The following is an 11,330-nucleotide window of genomic DNA, read 5'->3' on the forward strand; positions in this document are numbered from 1 at the left end:
TGTCTGCCTCCTTCATGGTTTGCATGCCTTTTTGTTGTTTTCTTTCTTCCCCTAGCTTTGATTGGATACCATTTTATCGATGAGGGCCATGGCTCCATCGATGCCGAGGGAAAGAAAGGCTCCTCCAGCAGTGGCATCAATGTGCCCCCTTGACATGGGTGTTAACCCCTCATAGAAGTTCTAGAGCACGAGCCAATTCTCTATCTCATGGTGTGGGCATGCTTTGATGTAATCCTACAGCCTCTCCCATGCCTCGGGGATAGATTCGATGGGATTCTATTGGAAGTTCAAAATTTTCCCTCTTAGGGCATTGGTTTTGCCCATAGGGAAATTTTTTGCAAGGAACGCCATGGAACATTTGTCCCACGTGTTGATGGCTTCCTTGTCCTTGTATAGCCACTGCTTCGCCTTCCCCATGAAGGGGAAGGGAAATAGACAGAGCTTGATGCTTGCTGGTGCGATGTCTTTTATGACAATGGTGTCGCACAGCTCAAGGAAGTGTTGAAGGTGTGCACTAGCATCCTCAGTAGGCAAACCACAGAATTAGTTTGCCTGCACCATCATTTTGAGGCTAGTCCAGAGCTCAAAGTTTCTGGTGCCCGTGTTGATAGTGGGCCCAACAGGCACATTGGTAACAGTGGGGGTGGAGTAGTCGCGGAGTGACTTGGCCATGAGTGAAGTAGCAGACGGTGCTGGGGTGACTAGTTCACTTGCCGACGAAGTAGTAGAAGATGCGGTACGAGACCGGCTTTTCCTTAGGAGTGCCTCTAGATTATTGGTGTAGTTTTCCAATAGGTTTAACCGGTCATACAATATCATGTTTTCACCCACAATAGGAGAAAACAACCAGAGTTAGCCTGCATAAACTATGGCTACCACTCATGCATATGATCATGATCATGTCCTACTAGATTCTTTTAACCTATGCCTTCCCCGACAACGGCTTCAGAAATGCTTGTTGGCATTTCTTAGCGTAATTACCAAGTATAGAGATGGAATCCATTCTAGCAACGACACTAGAAATGCTTGTTGGTATTTCTTAGCACCATCACTAAGATTTGGATAAATCTTAGCAACACCGCCAAGGAACACCAACACGATAGTTCTTAACAATTACAGAAACAATATCCGCAAGCGCACGGATCTATCGTTGTATCATTTCTCCCAGAAGTATTTAGGATATCGTTATTTATATTTTCCCAAAGGAAGGCATGGTGCAAAGAGCCTAGCATGGATATGAACAAGATTACATGCTTGCATAGTGAACCAAAGTTTATAACAGGGGTAAACATGGTATTTTGAGGATAGTGGACACACACTTGGGCCAACCTCAAGGATAAAAGAGAAACAATGAACAAAATAATATTCCTAAGTGGAGCAGGCTTGTTCTAATATAGCCATGCAAAGAACAGTTGATGATCATACAAATTACATGGTTAGAGCTAGACCTAAGTGTAAGATGGACAGGGAGATCTCCGAGCACTGGTCTACCAGGAAGCGCGAGAGACTTTGAGACTCCTACACAATACCCGAATATGGGGGATTACAAGGGACGGAGAGGGCTGTCATCACCTGCCTCCTACCCCTCAACTATGGAGTACCATCATATCCAAAGGTTCCCGTGCACCCGGGCACCAAGCCATGTACAAAGAAACTACCCATATCCCCTCGGGACTCTGACCCTATGGATCAACAAGCATAGGACATGGGCAAACCCAAAGGAACGATGAACCACCACTTCAACTTAGCTCTACTTCTAATCATACAAGTCATATGAATGATTAAGCATAAAGTTCTACATGTTAAGCTCATAATATAGAGAATATAAGCTAGTTCATATGTCAAGATTATAACATGTAGACTGTACACTAGTTCAATAGCACAACTATATTGATAATATGAGAGCAAGACTTTTGAAGATTTCTTCATAATATTAATACCAAGATTTCTCTCTTCCATGGAGCCAAGCTCTCCTTCATAGATTTGCCTTGCTCACAAATACTACTAAAGTATAAAAGAGATACAAGGTGTGGTGTCAGGTGTAGAGCCCAAATGAGGTGTGTGTGTTTAGGATAGCTCCACCCCCTACTTATACATGAGTGAGGTCGGTTTTGGGAGTAGAAAAAATAGGAAACTATCCTATACCGCCTCAACATGCTGCCATGCAACCGCTAGAGTGAGGCGGGGCCACGCTGGACTGGGGGATCCTAGGCTGGCCTGCTTGCCACTGCCTTGCTCTGGTAGGCTCCTGGCTAGGCCTAGATGGCTTCCACATCGATGCTTGGACCAAGTTTGGCGTGTAGGTGGGCTTTCTCCTTTTATTCCTTTGCGTATTTCTATTTTACGTCTTCCGAATTGCCCCTTTTGTCTAGTTTTCCACTTGTATTCGAATATATGTCCTGCAAAACATGATTCTTCCAATACAAGTGGAACTATGTCAATAATAAATGCATAATAATGATCACCAATAGTCACACCCAGGTCGATCGACCCACAAAAGATGCCTCCAAGATTTTTAAGATATCCTCCGTGATTAAGCTCAATGAGAAACAGTGTGCCAAGGTGCAACAGGGGCAGATGGCACCATGGTGGGGTCGGCCGACCCCTCCTTGGTCCCTTCACTAGCTCGAATTTTTGTGGGAAACTAAACTCAAGGTTTTATTTAGTGTGGGATTAAGTTTGGTCAAAATTAGACATGAAAAATTCGAAAGGAAATATGTAATTGGAAGATGCATAATGAAAATGTGAAATTTGAATTGAAAAACAAATATGAGATAACTACAGAATTACCTACCGGTGAGGGCTCCTTGTTTTAAGTCCTTGGAGTAGGACTTCTCTGTCTTGTTCATGCTTTGGTTGCTTCGATTAGTCCCGGAGATGGAGACCGAGATGTGTGCACCTCCTTCTCCCACCAAACCTTTTTAGGTTTAGGTTGTGGTTTTGGTTCAGTGGGTTTATCCTCCATAACTTGTTTGGCCTTTTTGTCTTGTTCGTCCTGCTTGTTCCCTTGGCGCTCTATTGGGTGAGACCCCCTTTTGGGATGGACCGCCTTAACCTGCTTGTTAGCCTTATAACCATTGAAAGAACATTTTACCTTCCATCCTGGGAATTGGAAGTGGATCTGGCATGATCCCACATAAATGACCACATTAGTGGTGTAGAGGAACGACCTTCCTAGGATGAGAGGAACATCTTCATTGGCTCCCATGTCCATGATGAGGAAGTCAGCGATATTTAGCTATCCTGGACTTTCACCAGGATGTCCCATGCTAGTCCCTCTGGGAACCAGATTGTTTGATCCACCATCAACAAACAAACATATGTAGGGGACAAGGGTCCCCCTAGCAAATTATCATAAGTTAACATGGACATGATGTTGATGCCTGATCCAAGGTCGCAGAAGGCGTTGTGAAAGGTCCGTGGTCTGATTGAGAACTCGATCATCAGATGGCCTGGATCTTCCTTCTTGGTGATGAAGGGAGGATCAAGAAGATAGCCTCAATTTGATCGGAGCAGAGGCTTACCATACTTTGTTGTGACCATGTTAACAGTTTCAGTTGAATCCTCAGTTTTTTTAGGAATCTTACCTTGCTCGAAGGACGAGACAGCAACCACTAATTGTGCTAATTGTGTTTTTGACATTTTATTAAAACTCAAATGATTTTTAATGGTAGAGGAAAAGCTATCCATTTTCTCACTAATGCTTTCAATATCTTATCATTAGCCATCATCTTTTTATTAATGCTATCATTGATTTTAGACAAGCCTAAGACAAGATCTTTCAAAGAAAGTTGGTTATTGTAAGAATTATTGAAACTATTATTGTATCCATTACCTCCATTACCTTGGTAGAAGAGCGCGAATTCCATCCTCCTTGTTGTTGGGATCGGTACCCATTGTTATTGTTGTTGATGAAGTTCACGTCTTCCATTGTTTTGGGACAATTGTTGCCCGAATGATCATCTCTGCCACATACCTCACACTAGGGGTCTGCTTCAATGGCTCATGCGGCGGCGTGGAGTTGGATGGCCTCTTGTTCCTTTTTGGAACCTGCTTCAATCTTCTTCATCAAGAGGTCCATCTTGGCAGAGAGCATGTCCACCTCATTAATAGTGTGCCTACCTCTCTTCTTTGGCTAGAGGCTTTCTTCATTCCATCCTTGATTGACCACCATCTTTTCGATGAGGTCCTTGGCATCCTTCACATTGTGTTGAAGGAATGCCCCTCCAGCGGTAGCATCTAGGTGACTACAAGCTATGCTTGTCTGCCCATGGTAGAAACCATGGATTAGGAGCCAATCTTCTATCCCATGATGAGGACAAGCACAAATGTACTCCTGGAGATGCTCCCATGATTTGGGAATCATCTCATCAGACTGTTGTTGGAAGCTAGAAATCTTCCCACAAAGGGTGCTGGTCTTGCCCATCGGGAACCCTTCTTGAGGAATGCATTGGTGCACTTCTCCCAAGTGGTGGCTTCATCCTTATTAGCATAGAACCATTGCTTTGCCTTCCTGAGTAGAAAGAATGGGAAAAGGCGAAGGCGGATGGCGTCTACTATCACACCCTTGATAGTGAAGGTGCCACACACCTCCAAGAAGTGTTGAAGGTGGGAATTGGTATCCTCATGAGGCTTCCCACAAAATGGGTTGGCTTTCACCATGTTGATAAGTGCAGGCTTAAGCTCAAAAGTGGAATCCCTAAGTTGAATTTGGGTCCCGTGGCCACATCAGCGGCTGACGAGGCCGAGAAGTCAGTGATTGACTTTTGAACCATAGCTTCCTAAGGTGGCGGTGTGGAGCCTCCTTCTTGGAATGGATTTAGGTTCGAGATGAACCTTTGAGGAGGAAGTTTACGGCGTCTAGTATTCCTCAACAATTGCTTAGCATCTTCAATGAAATTTCATGGCAATTATAAACCTCTCATACACTGTCTTGCTTCACAATAACGAGAAAGAAAGACAGGGGTAAGCCCCTACACTAATTGATAACTAATTTGATGGTAAATTCTAGGTTCTAATTTATTAAAATTCCTAGGCTGATGCTTTCCCCGACAACGGCACTAGAAATGCTTGTTGGTATTTCTTATGTCTATTGGATAATTCTGCAAGCGCACAGAATATACCACTGTAGCACTTCACCCAGGAGTATTCCAAGGTATTGTTGTTTATTTTTTATCCCAAGGGAAAGCGGTAGCTAGGAATGATAATAAAAGAGAGGTCCTTATATACCACAACTTAGTATCAACTAGTATAAGGGTGTAAGCGGAATATGGTAGGAAGGGATGATGATGAAACAAGCCAAGATAAAGATAAATAAAATAACTAGCAAGTATAACTAGGTGGGAGGACAACGAGAGAGTATAGCACTCCTATGTTTCTAACTCTACTACTGTAACTTAACCAAATCACACAATTGAGACACATAGATTGATACCTCACAACAAGTATGCTAGGCGATAGGTAAGATAATAACAGATAAAACCCCTACCCAAAGCGGCTACTATTGGTATTTATTAACTTGTCACTTGTTTACGTAGTCACCTAATGTAATTGACATTTCTTAGCATCACTTTTACTAAGTTGTCATCCCTAGCGATGGGGCCAAAAATGCTTATTGGTACTACCTAGTGCCACTTTTAGAATGACACTGAGAATTACTTTAGTATTTCATGTGACTAGATAGAATATATATAATTGAAAGGAATCTGCAAGCGCACAGATAATATACCATTGTATCACTTTACCCGAGAGTATTCAGGTATCGTTTATATTTTTACCACAGGGACGGACGGGCAGTAGGAATATATTGATATCCTATACACATGATGGAGAAATAAACCATAACCAAACTTCTACTCACAATAGGGGTAAGTCAAGAGATAAATGTATATGAATGACAAGTAATAACTAATCCTTGATCACTTAGAGTACTCCTTTCTATGGCATTAGCATGGCTAAGTAGAATCTTAGAGGAATAATTCCTAAGACATTCTTAATTACAAGTCAAAGCATGTGTTGATTAGTGCAATTACACTTAGTAATCATGGTTAAAATCAACTTTATATCTACACATAAGGGATATTACTAACGAAGATTAAGAACATAGCTTGTTTTCCTTTGTAACTAGATCCTACTTGTCCTATATTCAGGGAGTGGACTACAAAGGACTCAATGGGAGTGTCACATCTGCGATCTACCAGATGGCTCAAAATATAGGGTGTATCCATAGGTAAACAACGTATAAGCACCATGCTTACACAATGTCCACCACTCACCCTTAGATCCAAACAATGAGCGCTATACGCACTTATGCATGAACTTGACAATAATCTGACTATACTAAGCATATAATCAAAGTAGATGATGAACATAATAACTAGGAACATGATTAATATGAAGAACAATGACATAACAATTGTAGCAAACATATAAAAGTAATGAGAGATACAAAAGAGAGGGGTACAAATGCTATACCAAGCCACACTCTTGACACGATCAGGAATCCAAGCAAAGCTTGCCTCCCTCTAGACCTAGCCTAGCTAGCTATGACCTAGAATATGGTGGAGCTCTAAGGATGATTAGGGTTTCTGTCTTCTCAAATAACTTGATTAGGGTTTGATGCATTAGGGGGGTGGCAGGGGCTAGTATATATAGGTCGGAGTGTCAATCCTAAGCCCTTGGATCAAACTAACTTGAATGGATGGTGTAGATGCAACCTAGAAGGCGGTGGGGAACCAACATTCGAAGGAGGGGCTGATAGGTGGGGCCCACAGGCTAGCTGGCCTATAGGTGGGGCTGGCTGGCCCCACCTGGCGGCCTCTCACCCTCTGCCATGGTGTGGTGTCTTCTGGTATCCTCTAGAACCTTCTAGAGTTGTTTATGCTGCAATTAAGCGCAATTAATTCTGACATCTAGGTCCACCTTGATGGGTTTCTGGATAAACCCTGCAGAAAATACAGATTTACCAAACTCATGGAATTTGTTAGTTTAAACCCCTAAACCTTTGTTGGTGATTACTTTTATGCCCTTATACATGTTACATTGATAGTTTATAATGTTTGTTAACTACCATCAACAAACTCCCCTAGGCTTAACCTTTGCTCATCCCTGAGCAATGCTAAACTCAGCAAAAGGATCAGGAGTTGCTTCAATGTTTTTACTCCTCAAAAGTACATATGCGTTCAAACAAGAATTCTCCTCCGGATTCGAATAAACCGATTCAACTTTCAAACTTACCCATATTACCTTCAACTATGGGGCTTCTTAGCCTTCACTTGGGTCTTGAGCAATTGAAAGATAGAATGATCAAGTCAAGCACTATGTCTCAAGTTCTTTGCTCAACCATTATTCCAATGTTTTTATAGATTTTCAAAATAAAACTCAGAGCTTCCATTGTATGACACTCTCAAGTCTCTCAATGTATGTTGTATTTGTGGATCCTCACCAAGGCAATAATGATACTATGCCTTTCTCTTCCTACAACTAAGGCTTATGTGGAGCTTATAGGAGTGGAAATAGCTTGAAAGAGCATACTTGCAATACATATATTGTCAAATCAAACCTCAGATCCAAAGAGAGTTAAGTCATACAATCAAATCAAGATGTGCATGTGTGTGGATATATGGTGGCTAACCCTATTCTACTCTGCTCCTTAAAAACATATCTCTCTTTTGAAATATAGAAATAACTTTGTAAGAAAACATGGGCTATCATATTCATCTTTCTCTTCTTTTTTTCAGACGGGCATCTGAGTACCCTTTGTTTTAAATATCTCGGACACTTGTCCATTTTTTCAACTTTCTCTTTTTTATGAATAACTTTTGCATATCCTAGTGCTTCTTTTCTGCAATAAAACTTTAGAGAGATAGCAACAAGAACTTGGAGCATTTATTTGGTGGGTGGAAAACCTATCAAGCATGTTTTTATGTTCACCTCTAGTGTAGGAGTAAAATATTTTTGGGTGGATCTAAATGGAATGGCATGCTTTTGTGCCTACCCCCAATGTAGGAGTAGTGCATATGTGGGTGGTGTGTACGTGATCTGGATTTTAAGAGCATGACAAACCTCTCATAAGGGTCAACAAAGTTTGACTAAACTCAATACAAAACAAGCAACATATAAGTGGAAGTTTTACTAGTCTAAATAACTTATATGGCTCTGGTAGGAATTCAAGCTTTGTCATACAAGAACTCATCATAAAGCAATTTTTATGTTTTTCAAAAGATAAATCTTTAGAACTTTAGTATCACTTGGAACAAGATAAACAATAGCTCAGACCATCTCATATCATACCCATCAATTACCTAGACTTAGATCAAGCATATGCTACCCACGAGTTTCAAGTTCAGAGTACATTCTTATATCAAACCAGTCTTATAAAAAACTCACAAGAATTCAAGGCTGAAAACTAGGCACTAGAAAGGAATTACAACAGAGCAACTATTCATTATTTCCATTGCAAGAGATTATCCTCAGAGTCCATTTTATTTAGTTCTTAAAAATCAAATTTAAAGAAAACTAAACACACCTTTTATTTTGTTTTCTCACTTTTACGATCACACCTTATTACTAATATATATATAACTGGCTAAGATATATTTTTATTTTGTTTTAGTTTGTTATGTATCTTTTTTAGTAACTATATAGCAAACTTATAAATAAAAGGGAAAGCAATACTTATCTTGATACATGGGGGATGCCCCTCCCCCAAGCTAGATGTTGTCGTGGTTGAAGTTGAGTGATCCTTCCAAGAGCAGATTTGCCTATGGATGTCTCCCTTGTTATGAGATGAAGATTGCTAGGTGAGTTTGCTCTTGATCATGTGTGCATCATCCTGCAAAATGCCAACAAGAACACCAAAACTCGTGGAACGGATTAGGATAAAAGGGTTAGCGGTCAGCCATTAAGAGATTAGTTGTTCTTGTGGGTTTAGAAATATTTTTGATTGGCCGAATTTTAGCAGGATGTTTGTCTAGTGTTTTTTTGGATTTTCTTATTTTAGTATGCAGAAAAGAAAGTATGTATACATGGTATTTTTATCTATTTTTATGCCACCACGGTGAAAGTTCTTGCAGGTTTTTACACTCCAAGGAATCATTCACATGGGGCTTATGATTTTATGATGCAATAATACAATTTTTACTTTATTTTTCTAAATGCTAAATTGATGCAGAAAAGTAAATATGCTAAAATGAAAATAACTCATGCAATGCGGAAAAGTAAATATGGATACCTACTGATGTTACCTCCTGGTGAGGGTTTGGAATTTTAAGTTCTCCGGACAGGACTACCTCTAGTCTTATTTATTCTTTGGGTGCATCAGTCGGTCTCGGAGATGGAGACCTTGATAATTGTACCTCTTGTGATGGTGACTCTGATGATGTCACTTTTTCCTTCCACACATGCTTGGTCCGTGGACTTGACTTTAGCGGAGTAGGTTTATCTTTCACAACTTCTTCAGGTTCTTCATCTTCTTCCCATCTTTTCTTTTAGGATTGATTCTTCTGGCATTGGGATGATCGATGTTTCCTCCTAGAGTGGGTCTTCTTTGGCTGCTGATAAGTGGTATAACTATTGAAATAGCAGCATACCTTTTCTCTAGGGAATTGGAAGGGGATTTGTCCAGATCCAATGAAGATGATCGCGCTTGTGGTGTTGAGGAATGTCCTTCCAATGATGATGGGTGTGTCATCTTCTTCTTCTCCCATGTCCAGAACCATAAAGTCGGTAGGAGCATATTGATCATGTATTCTTTCTATGACATCTTTGGCCATTCCCTCTAGAAATTGGATTGATTGATCCACCATCTGCAATTGCATATATGTAGGGAACAAAGGTTCATCACTAAGTAAGTGTTCATACGTAACCTTGGACATTATATTGACACCCGATCCAATGACATAGAAGGTCTTGTGGAATATTCTTTGTCCAATGGTACACTCGATCATGGGTATGCCTAGATCATCCTTCTTGGTAAGATATGGTGAAGCGAGGAGGTGGTTGTACTCTGAACGAAGTGTGTTGATCATGTTGACTGACTCTTCTGGTGACTGCCTAGCTTTGTTCTTCCTTCTTCTTCTATTGTTTTTCTTCTTGCTCACTGTTATCTCTTCGGACAGGTACAACATGTGTGGATGTCCAGGAGATTGCAAGATACGATTCTTGAAACAAAACTTCTCCTTTTTATCCTTGATTGTGATGCAGATCTTGGCACTATCCACATAGATGATGGCTTTTGTGGTGCTTAGGAAAGGTCGGCCCAAGATAATGGGTGCCCTTACATCTTCACCTGTTTCCAAAACCACAAAGTCTATGGGAACATATGATTGTCCCACTCGAACAATGGCATCTTCAAGAACTCCCTTAGGGTAGCAGAGGGACTGATCTGCAAGCTGCAAATGCATATTTGCGTACAACAAAGTATCTCCACTAATTTTATCATAGATTACCTTTGGCATAATGTTGACACTTGCTCCAATGTCATAGATAGCTTCTTGGAAAATGTGAGGTCCAATGGAGATGGGAATGATAGGTCTCCCTAGATCACTCTTCTTTTTAGGCAAGGAATAATCTATCGACCTTCCCATCGATGGTTGTATATAGTAGTATGCTGCATTGTGAATATCAACAAGATTTGTAGTTTCTAGATCTTCCGGTTGCCCCATAATCTTACCTTTGTCAGTCGGAGGAACAACAGCCGCCAGCTGAGCTATTTGTGATTCTATCATTTTATTAAAGCTATGCTAGTTCTTAATGGCAGAGGAGAAGCTATCCATTCGATTATTCATGTTTTCTAACATCTTATCATTGGAAGCTAGTTTTCTAGATAAGCCGTCCATAATTTTAGCTTGGCCAAAAATCAATTCTCTCAAGGGTGGTTGATTATTGAAATTATTATAATTATTACCTTGATAGTTTGGCCTTTGTTGCTGATTCCATCCTTGGTTCTATTGAGGACGAAAGTAGTTGTTGTTGACAAAGTTTACATCCTCATGTATTGCAAGGCAATTGCTACCTGAATGCCCAGTGTTTCCACACTCTTCACACATCATGCGAGAATCATGAATGTGCATGACTTCTTGCTTCTCATGAGCAGGTCCATCTTGGTAGACAACATGTGTACCTCCTTGAGTTGATGCATTCCTCCACCTCTCTTGTGAGTCTAAAGACGTTCTTCATTCCAACCTTGGTTGGAGGCCATCTTCTCTATGAGAGCTGTTGCACCTAGGACTGTGACTGATAGGAAAGCACCTCTAGCAGCAGCATCCATGTTCTCACGGGTACTGTTGGCCAACCCGTGGTAGAAAGTCTGTATGAGTAGCCAATTCTCC

The 11,330-nt window shown here is 40.8% G+C and overlaps 2 non-coding genes across 2 annotated transcripts; both read left to right on the forward strand.

The window, feature by feature from the left end:
- Positions 1-202: 202 nt before the first annotated feature.
- Positions 203-309, forward strand: LOC136506219 (small nucleolar RNA R71). The gene has a single exon (XR_010771442.1). It is a non-coding gene; the product is annotated as a small nucleolar RNA R71 (small nucleolar RNA).
- Positions 310-4,304: 3,995 nt separating this feature from the next.
- Positions 4,305-4,411, forward strand: LOC136506352 (small nucleolar RNA R71). Its single transcript, XR_010771561.1, has one exon. It is a non-coding gene; the product is annotated as a small nucleolar RNA R71 (small nucleolar RNA).
- The last annotated feature ends 6,919 nt before the right edge of the window (positions 4,412-11,330 follow it).

Source organism: Miscanthus floridulus, chromosome 14 (genome assembly GCF_019320115.1).
Source record: "Miscanthus floridulus cultivar M001 chromosome 14, ASM1932011v1, whole genome shotgun sequence".
NCBI lineage: Eukaryota > Viridiplantae > Streptophyta > Magnoliopsida > Poales > Poaceae > Miscanthus > Miscanthus floridulus.